The sequence below is a fragment of the Littorina saxatilis genome, unplaced genomic scaffold (genome assembly GCF_037325665.1).
Source record: "Littorina saxatilis isolate snail1 unplaced genomic scaffold, US_GU_Lsax_2.0 scaffold_529, whole genome shotgun sequence".
NCBI classification, from domain to species: domain Eukaryota; kingdom Metazoa; phylum Mollusca; class Gastropoda; order Littorinimorpha; family Littorinidae; genus Littorina; species Littorina saxatilis.
The window spans coordinates 3,659-14,869 of NW_027127605.1; the positions used below are offsets into that span (position 1 = coordinate 3,659).

Sequence of the window (11,211 nt, forward strand, 5' to 3'; positions counted from 1 at the left end):
AACATTTGTTGAAATAAACTTATGTTTAAACCAAAGATGAATCTTTCGTTTCTTCTTTTTCCACCCAGTCAAAAATGTATTGCGATTCTCTAGCCACTCCAGAAACCTTTTTCTGTCCAATCCCCGAAGCATGTCAAAGGAAAGGAAACAATTGAAAAACAACAATAACAGCAGACTGAATAATCTTTATTTATTTTCTTTGTCTACTAGTCCACTGGTCGAAACTGGGGGGTGGGCGTTTACTAGGTACTATACTATGTACACCTGCATGCAACTGAGGTTTATAAAAAAAATAAAAATAAAATCTCCCCGTGTTTTTATTTCATTCAGTTTGTTTGGGTTGTTGCTATTGACTTTGAAACTGACACGCCGGCGAAAACGTCGGTAACGCGTGCGCAGAGAAGAGCAAGCATCGGGAATCTTCAATTCTAAAAATAACCAACAGGTAGCTGCCGACCTTCCGCTAGACACACATGAATACCGGGGAAAAATAAGTAATTACTGGGCAGTAAAAATAAATACTGGGCGGTAGTTAAACGACAGTTTGACTTTGGAGGACACAATGTTGCAGCTTTTTAGCCAGCGTGTCAGTTTCAAAGTCAATAGCAACTACCCAAACAAACTGAATGAAATAAAAACACGGGGAGACCCTTTCTATTTATTTTTTATTTTTTGTTTTTAATCTCAGTTGCATGCAGGTGGCTGCTACCGCATTTTAGGTTTTTTTTTCTCTCTCACCTTTGTTTTTTTAAGCGGGAAGCATCCTCCTTCATGGTTATTTATTTAAATTGTTTAATCAAATGTTTACATGTCTAAGTTAACAAACTTTATCAATAAACTGATATCATGTTAACCAAAGATTTTTAAAAAAAACATTCCAGGCTAAAATTATTTTGTTTAAATCAATGTTGCTATTATAACGTACTCTTTTGCACATGAAGAAAATAAACAAAAATAAACAAATGCCAAAGGGGAAAAAAAATTACGGGCAGATGGAGATTTGAACTCGACTCCATCACGCATCAGGCGAACGAGAGAACCGTTTGACCACGGAACCAGTTGAAAAGAAACGGACACTGTAATGCATTAAACAAGACGCTAGCACGCTTTCACCACAAGCCGGTATGATCGAGCAGCGGTTGAAATCTTTCGCGAGCGGTATCTCGTATTTTTCCGCAATGCATTGGTGCTTAAATGAAACCAATGTGTGTCCATGAGGGACATAAATCTACAAACAATATTTTAACAAGATTTATTCAAAATTGACGGTTTTAGAGGAGGGGGATGGGTCCTCTAAATGTACAGCTCGGAGACACCCGGGTAAGTCTTTACCGGAGATTCATGAATAACACTTAGCGGACTTATCGAGCGGAAGTGGTTTTACAGGCCGGTATATGAGTTGCAACTGTTTCAAGAATACGAGCCCAGGATTGGTTCTGTTATGTTCACATACGACTTTCAGTACACTTACCTGCAAGGGTAAAGTCCCAGGAATGATTCCCCCTCTGCTTTTTTCTATCTGTAAACTTGTGGGGCTAGTTATGTAGAGGTTACATGCCGAGTCTCAGTGATTATTAAATATAATGGTCGAAGTTAGCGGATCATGAAAAATGCGAGCTTCAGCGAGCTTGTTCATGACCGCGAACTGAGACCATTATTTTTAATACTTTCCGAGACGAGGTGTGTGATCTATTTATTCCTCCTTTCTCCAGTTTTTCTAAGAAAAGAGGAGTTTTTGTGCGAAAGTGTGATCGAATCCTATTCACTCAACCAGTCTACCTGCGCAGGCGATTGAATAATGTGCGGTTGTATAGTTCAGGAAAAATCAATCAATTCTGTTAACACTTCTTGTCAGTTTCACTGTTTTGGACTAAAATCAAGTACACAGTTATGTTGTTATTCTGCTGTGGCGATAAAGGCAGATAGTGTGTGTTCTGTTCATGTTTTGGTATCGCCCAGGAAAATGTTCTTTCCTCGAATGTGACTAGCAGACGAAGTTTTACACCCGTGTTCCAACGTTAAAAACTGTATGAAGTTCAGTTTTCTGGGGCAAAATAGTGTATCAAACCGCTGCATGTTCTTTAAATTGATTAGGTGTTTGCATTTGATTGCGTGTGATCTGTTTATAAAATCAAAATATTGTTGAAAACTGACCGTCGGATTGCAGTCTATTGTCGATGCAGCCGAAATCTGAAAGGGGAACTACTGGTGTCGCTAGACAAAGTATGAGAGTTACTTGCCTTGGAATCTTGCTAGCGATTAACGATTGTGCACGGGAGATCTGAATTCAGAAAAGAAACTCATGGATTTTATATTGAGATTCATGTGTTCAAGCCTGTATTTGCTGGTTTAAATGCAGTATGATTGTATTGTTTGCTCCAGAAATGTATATTTTGTACATTAGAGTGTTCTGAACTTTTTAGTCGCAAAAAGTAGATCCACAATGTGTACATTGCCTACCCATGAGCTATCGAGGATTCAGGCCCGTTGTTGGGGAAGTGATTTTGGTTGTTGGGTAAGTTATCAAAAAATAACTAGCCCAAGAAGTTTACAGAGAGAAAGAAGCAGATGGGGGGGGGGGGGGGATAATTTTCGGTAACTTACCCAACAACCAAAATAACTTACCCAGCCACAGGCCTGAATCCTCAATAGCTCAAGGTACACTTTGTGGTACTACCTTTTGCGACTCAAAAGTTCCGAACACTCTAATGTACAAAATATACATATCTGGAGCAAACAATACAAACAAACCGCATTTAAACTAGCAACTACAGGCTTGAATACATGAATCTATATTATAATACGCGTGGGCTTCGTCGCCGTGTGGACGTATCTCCTACCAAACCCCGCCGGTTTGGACCCTGTCCCTCGGTTTTCCCGTAGGAACGGATCGCGATGAAGACGATAGGCTGGGTTAGATTGACGACTTCGAAAGCGAAATGGCTTTTTGAGGCCTTTTTAACGTGAAATGTCGTAGCAGACAGAATATCCCAGCTATCCCATTGGCCGAAAGCGAACGGTTTGACTAAACACTACGCGACCGCACCTCAGACGAACCTAGCCGTGTGTTTTATTTCTCTACCCCAGACGAACCTAGCCGTCGTGTGTTTTATTTCTCTGACTTAAAACTCGGTACAAAGTATGATAATGTTTAGTTTGAGGCCCCGCAAGGTAGTGCAAGGTAGTGCAAGGTCAATTTAGTGGGGGGCGTCGGAAAAGATCTGTTTTCAAATGTAATCACAGTAGATAAAATAATAAGAAGATAGATAGATCTGTTTATCTGTTTAACCAATCACATGGAACTCCAAAATATTCCATAGATTTGTTTACTTAATTTTTAAAAGATAAGTTCGAAACATTATCATCTGATAAGTCGCCGTATAACCTTATAGGTCTCCAGCGACTAAATATTTTCCCCCGGGTTTTCGAACCAAGGGCGGCAACTGTGCAACCATAGACATGTACGTCATCATGATCTCCCCTTAATTTGACCGTTATTTTGGCTGTCTTAGTGAAATGGTAAGATATATCTCTATGTTTTTTACATGTAAGTGTTCGGAAAAAATACAGTTATAGCAGTTATGTACAAAAATAAGCAGCATATGCTCTTTTCGCCAAAGTAAAGTCCTTTTTTCTTTTGGTTTCTTATATGTGTCACAGCACACTGCAAGCATTTAGGCGAATAGCAAGTGAGTGGTATATATATATCATCAATTTTATAGTAGGTAACGGTGTTAATTACTTGCCATGTTCATGTTCATTATACGTTTTCCATATGTGTCATTGTGTATTGCTTGATGCCATGTGTGTGTGTGTACATGACTTTAAATATGCATGGATGTGTGTGTGTGTGTGTGAACCATGTATATATTTTCTGTTGTCAATTACAAATGTTATACTATGCGTTTGAATCATTATGTATCTCAGACGTCATCCTTTTTTTTCGTTAAAACTCGGTACAAAGTATGATAATGTTGTGAAGATACTGGATATATAAAAAAAATATTACACGTACATGCTTTAGTTTGAGGCCGTGCAAGGTCGCGTGTAGTCGCGTGCGGTCGCGCAGTCTTTAGTCAGACCTAAAGCGTGGCAACATTCGGACCGCTTGCTTCTGCCCAGCTTTGAATCGAGGCAGCTGTCAATCTGCTGTCGCATCAACTGGCTCTACAGGTAAATCCCCTTTATCAGTCTAAAACTTTCTTAAAGTGTTCCTAACCTTGCTGTATTCTGCCACAAGGGTTATACTATAGAGATATTCGCCACGTTTCTCAATCTTCCCCCGCCATTTTGACACGCCACGGCTGAACTGCAGGATTTTCGCTCTTTCAACGCTGCATTCTTTGGTTGTTTTCTAACCCAGGCATAGGCCATGTGGGGGGGGGGGGATTCAAGGAATCTTGCCATACATTATGGACGGGGGGGGGGGGGGGGGGTGCGGTACTAAGCCAAAGTTTGGGATTCTGCTGGTGTCACGATTTCATCTTTCGCCTGTGTACATATTTCCCCCTCGATACTCAAGACTGAAATGTTTCCTGGTAAAATTAAGAAGTGAAATTATTTATGGACGAAAAGCATGTCATTTTCTTGCATGTGAAGAAAATTGGTTAAATTTAATAGATTTCACACCCGAAATCGATTTTTTCGAAAATGTGTAACCCAACATCGAACGCAGAAGAAGAAGAAGAAGAAAACGTGTACCGAGTGGTTACGTCCCTTGAGTAAGAAGGGAAACATTTGAGGATGAATCAAATTTCAAGTTAAATAAAAAAAAAATTGGTTGGACAAATTTGGCCCCATGAATGTAGGGTACACAAGGTCGCTTATCAGTACTATCGAAGGGTGTTTTTTTGTTGAGTGTAGAGTTTATACTAGATCAACGAGGCCGAGAATCGAAATATCAACACCGTTACACGGCGAAAGATGAAAACGTCACACCGGCGTTACCCATGCAGATGCAGAAAGAAACGCTGCATTCTTTCGTTGTTTACTAACCCAGGCATAGGCAATACATGAGTGGGGGGGGGGGGGGTTCAAGGAAAGATTTCCATTTCGTAAAAATCATACATGAGGGGGAGGGAGGGCGGTGCTATTACCATTACCTGAAAACAGCACACACACACACGTGCCATTGGACGTACATTTATTGGGTGTGTGTGTGTGTGTGTGTGTGTACATGACTTTATATGCATGGATGCGTGAACTCGATTGTGTGTGTGTGTGTGTTTGGACCATGTATATGTTCTGTTGTCATTTAGTTGCAATATGCGTTTGAATCTTTATATATTTTAGACGTTATAGATTTCCATTTCGTATCTTTACGATGGCTTTTACCTTTAATGCTTTGGGGGGGGGGGGGGGGGCTGGATTTTCACACCAATGAGCAAACGTATAAACAGAAAATTTTGTTCATGTACACGTAATCATGCAAACGTCATTCCTGCCAAAACAAATCTTTTTTCAGTGTTCCATACTCCTGTGTATAAGGTATAATTTTTTGTAATTTTCTTCAGATATGACCAACTCACTGCGACCTCACTTCAAGACGCTGACCACAACTTGACCTGTGAAGCAGTACCCCGACTTCGACAAAAACAAAAGCAATCTTTCCAGACCATCATCAACCAATTGTCAGATGCAAAAACCAAAGCGAGCAAAGACTTCACACAACTAACCAATCTTAGGCGTGAAAATCAACGCCTCCAGTCGGCCACCTCATCTTCACTACGTTCATCTACACCCACCGCTGCACCAAACAACCCTGCGGCAATAGCCAGCTAATCTTCATCTGCACTACGTTCACCTACACCCACCGCTGCACCAAACAACCCTGCAGCAACAAGCACTCCTACAAACACATCAAACCACCGCGACAATGTCGACGTCCTAACGCTCAGTCAAATCATGGATGACGACATGATTGACGCAACACAAAATTCAACACAATCCACAGACATGTTTGATGCAACACAAAACGCAACCCAGTCCACTTCAGATGACGCAGTCACATCGGGAGAAGCTCTCCAAGCATTGTCTCAGGAATAAACATTCACATTCAACCCATTTTTTCACAACCTTTTCAGAGTCAGTAGTTGCGGGTAAAATCTGATCCCTGTTTTGAATTTTGTGGAATCATTTTGCGACAAATCGATAAAGTCACGAGACAAAGAACATCAACAAAGACCATATGGGCAACCATGTAAATTGTTGCGGGGGTGTAACGGAGATCGACTTTGTCTTTATAAGAATAGGAATCACATCATCTTAAGGGCAGACACCACAGTGAAAAAAGTGATTTTTTTGTTCCCTGGTCATTTCCGTTTTCTTTCTGATTCTGGATTTTGAACCTCTTCTGGTTACTCTGATGTACTGATTTTAGATCAGAATTAATCATAAACGGTCAAAACGGCTAAATGAACAATGTATGTGTATGCAATTGTGTATTGAAAACACACAAAACGGCAAAAAAATGCGTATGTTTGAGTGGTGACTGTGAGTCAAACAAATCGTGAACGGTAGTCACGTTTGCATGACTGGAATGAGTTGTCTTTTCTTTGCTAGGATCAGTTCATACCGCGGACAACGGGAATTTCCGTTTACTGGTTTCGCGCCGTTAGTAACAGCAACAAGAAGACATTCCAAAGAGCCGAAGAGAACCGATGAAGATTCCGGGAAATTCCGTATGAACAATTTTCGCTACTGACCAATCGAATCGCGGATATTAAACTTCGTTTATGCTCGGTCTCGTTCGGTTCGATTCGGCCTTCCCAGAATGCAATATTCTTCAATTTCCGCCAGATCTTGCCAAAGGCGATGTGAAACACCTACAGCTGCGATTTTCCTTGGATATCTTTGTGGAATCTTCAGTTTATCACACGTTTTACCCCGATTTCAGTGCTAGACACGCAAAGGATGATTATTGGGTAAAATCAGATTAGTTGCAAAGGCTGGCGTGACAGAAGTTTAAAAAGAAAGTGCGAGTCGATAGTGTCGTCTGCTATTGCTACGAACGAATCGGAAGATCAAGTTTGTGCATTCAACTTCGTCCAGAATGAAAATTGGCTGGAAACTATGCTGCTTCCCTTGCAACAGCTGGGTTGGAGCAAGAAAACACCATCGGTGGTGTACGTTTGAAGCACGTTTCCATGTGTGTTTTGAACCACGACTTATTTTAGAGTTGCGGAGCGGAATGTGTACGGCAGTAAGGACAACACGGAGTTCGCCATTTATGGCAACGAAAAGGCAGACCCTATATATATCTTTTTTCGGGAAAAAAGCAAATAAACTGCTTAAAAAAAGAACAATCAATACAAAAATGACTTTGTTCAGCCATGGTGCAACACCATGCATCTCCTGGGAAATCTGCTGCAGCTGAATACTAGCCCAAGCAGAGCAGTAAAGATTCCAAGCAGCTGATAAAGCTTGTAGTAGGTATGCATTTTTTCTTCTTTTTTTTGACAGAAATGTAGAAGTTTATAATGTGTTTGGTTATGTTTGCGGCTCTGGCTCTGTGTGTTCATGTGTGTGACTGTGTGTGACTGCTGAAGAAGAGAATCTTACTAACAACACCCTGATGCAAAGAAACTGAATAGGATGCAAAGTCAGTAATGTGCGGCTACTGTGAAGCTTGGTTGTCACAAGGTTTGTCCTGTTGGGGCAAAACATCTGTTCTTTCCTCATTTATTTTCTTGAGCATATTACTTATAGCTTCCTCCTGTGATCAAAGTTTTCTTGTGGCACAAACAAACATGCATTCACATGGACCAGTGAGTGAACATTGCTTGTGGTCATACTTCCCATGCAGACCATATGGTTTCTGCATGCAGTCAGAGACATACATACAGAGATGCGAAGCGAGGGCCGCTCGCATGAAGTATGTGCAATAGCTGTAGACCAGACCAGCACTGCCTTAGCACCATTCACATGATTTTTCAACATCTTTTTGTTCACTGCTTGACTATTAGCACTGACATAAGCATGCGCCGAAATAACGTGTTATCACATATTACAATACCTGTTTTTCAAATGTGTGTGTAGGGGGGGGGGGGGGGGTACCCGTGTCATTGTTGGGAAAATGTGAATAGCCGTATTGAGTTTGTAATAGACATATCATATTATTAATTTTGAATTTATGTTCTCTACAGATGGTGAGGTGGAAGCTGGAGAGGAGCTTCCAAAGTACCCATGGCACTGCATGGCAATTCACAGAAGTCAACCCTAATATCGTAGTATAAAAAGTAAAGGACACTGTTATAAATTTCCCTGATAAATCAAAGCAAGTCCAAAAGAGGTCCAAGATAAGAGGCTTCACTGGTAACAATTTGGGAATTATGGATGGGCATAATTTATGCAGCGTGCACATAACGGATGAGAGTTGATCATTGTGACCTTGGAACAGGTTCCTTGGTGCTTGCAGAACACTGGCTGTTTTTTTTTTAACATTTTGTTGAATTTAGTTTCCGTTTTTCTTGTGGAACTCAGCAAGACTTGTTGTTTTGTCAGTGTTGTTTTGTTACATGTTTCGTAAACGTTTGTGTGAAAAAAAATCATTTTCTTCATGTTTTGTGCATTTTCTCAAAACTACTTTTTTGTCACTTCAAAAGCCTAAGGCTTTTTTTCTAATAAACTTGCGTTGTTGAAACTTTGCGTACATCTTGAGTGTGTTATTTTGCAGAAACTGATTGAGGGATTTGTTGAAAATTTTTTTTTTGAGAAGTTATACCCTTTTTGGGGGCGTTTTTTCATGAAATTCAACATCACTCACTTTCATCATTGATATTTTTTAAATGACTTGAGATATCAAAAAAAGCCTCAATCAGTTTCTCGGCATTGTGCTGAAGTATAAATAACAAGCATCAAAACTAAATTTCATGCAGTTTTAAAAAAGCCTTAGGGTTTTAAAAAGGGGCAGTTTGGTGGCCATCTTGGATTGCTACCATGGCAACCGATGGTCCAATTTTTATTTTTTTTCCATTTTCTCAGGAGATAGACTGAGTACTTAAATTCTAAAACAATTGTTGACCCAAGAGTTATGAAACAAAAAAAATCACTTTTAACACCAGTGCCTCCCCTTAAACTCTACACACGGTGACAACTGCAACGCGTGTGGCACACAGCATGACAAACAAAAAAGAGCCCCTGCCATGAATGCTCCATGCTTAGTCCTATTTATCAGTTTTGGTGGCGCTGATTTGGCAAATGAAATGTTTTAATTATTTTGTGCTGGCTTGCAGCCCAAGAGAAATATTAAACAAAAGCAAATGTATTTCTTCAGGCCTAACCATCATAATGCCATATATGCATGGTGATCTGTAAACTTCTGTTCTCTGTGCACAATGCATGTGTAAACATTTTGTTGTTCGCAGAACGCAGAACCAATTTCACATTTTAGCCCTTAGGCTGGTTGTCGCGACATATGTCCCGCTTCTTTACGTATACTGTCACCTGGTTGTCACGACATATGTCGCGCTATTGGCTCAGTCTGTTTGGTCGGTTCCGATTACCTCCCATTGATGCGAAAACCTATATGACTGTTTTTTGTTATTTTTCTCTCTGTTAATTCACCAGTGGCTATGTAACATGTGTTACAGAATTGCACCGGTGTAAGGGTTAACATTTTATTTTTCACTCACATGTTTGCTGAAGTGTACAAATTTTGTTCCATTTAGTGCTGTTTTTTCCCCCGTCTTAAGACATATATGGTGATGTGTACAACTATTGTTCTCTGGGCACAATTTTTGCACATTTATGTCCCTCACTTATGTCAATGTAGCCGCTAATTTGTTTAAGTCCAGTCAATCGTGCAAACGTTTCATTGTGGGTGACTCGAGCTGTCGGGTACTGCGACGAGATTTCTTTCCCAATTATATGATTGGTGTTCTATATTCTTTTACACATTTTAACTAGCATTCATCATCTTGGTTGAAGCGTGACAAAATGATTGTGTCACATTGATTGAATTCTCAGACTGTCCACATTGACTGAAATCTCAAAAAAGGGCACAATTTAACGCTGTTTCATTCTTTCCCAATTACATGATTTGTTATTGTTCACAGAACCCACTGTAAATTTACCACTGGGTTACATTTCCATTCCTATTTGCTGATGTGTAAAACTTTTTTTTGTACTGTGCACACTATTTGCTCGAGTCAGTAGTTGCGGGTAAAATCTGATACCTGTTTTGAATTTTGTGGACATATTGATAACGTCACGAGACAAAGAACATCAACAAAGACCATATGGGCAACCATTTAAATTTTTATATGTGTAAAACTTTTTTTTTTACTGTGCACACTATTTGCTCATTTACTGCTGTGTTTATGTGTTTGTTTCACTCCCATGTGTCATATTTTCTGAGATTTCGGTTAATATAGCCACTTTTTTTTATGTAGCAAAGTGCACTTCGCTACCCTAAACACTCTAATCATCGCATAGCGAAACAGCCTTGTGTACAGTACAAACGGGATAACCCATCCCATAGCAGACGATACGATGCTGCGCGCGCACCATTGCCGGCGCAAATTCTAATACAATACCTTTCTTTATATATCTACCTAACTTCTATCTTTCAAAGTCCCTTTTATCTTTGATACGGTCCTAATTATATTTAGGTTTGCATAGAAGTCACTGATTAGGCTGGATGGCTGCATATTATTGTGTTATTTACGATAATGCTTCGAACTGACCAAAGCGTCACTCTGACCTTGACCGGTTTTCATGTATCGTCGAGAGAAATTGATTCTCACAAACTCATCTTTGTCTTTTCAATCATTGTTTTGTCATTTTTGTATCACTATTTCATATTCCGTACCTATGTTGCATATGATTTTAGTTTGTTTATAAGGATTTGGTTGTAATGAGTGATGCTTGGTTCCTCTGCAAAGATTGCTAATTTATGCAGACAGGTACTCGCGCAGGAATTTAGCCGATTCCATTTACTTTCGGACTTTACCGCTTCGTACTAAGTCAATGTATAATTTTCCCCCAAGTAACGCATATCATGATGTTTGTCTAGGGTTCTTCTTTTTATCTGTATGATTTATGAGTTTGTCCATTATTCCAGTTTAGAGAGTTTTGTAATTTTCCGCACTGAAGTTGGTTCAGTGCCTTCACTAGGACCATTGTTTTTGCATCTTACTAAATAAATATAAGTTTTTACGAAATGTGATCTATTGCAATGGAAAGCTAAAGGTCGTAGCTTTAATTTGATGT

General features: G+C 39.8%; 1 long non-coding RNA gene across 1 annotated transcript; it reads left to right on the forward strand.

Annotated features, from left to right (window-relative positions):
* Positions 1–6,468: 6,468 nt before the first annotated feature.
* On the forward strand, positions 6,469–8,646 carry LOC138956016 (uncharacterized). The gene is made up of 2 exons (XR_011452466.1): positions 6,469–7,431; positions 8,145–8,646. It is a non-coding gene; the product is annotated as an uncharacterized lncRNA (long non-coding RNA).
* The last annotated feature ends 2,565 nt before the right edge of the window (positions 8,647–11,211 follow it).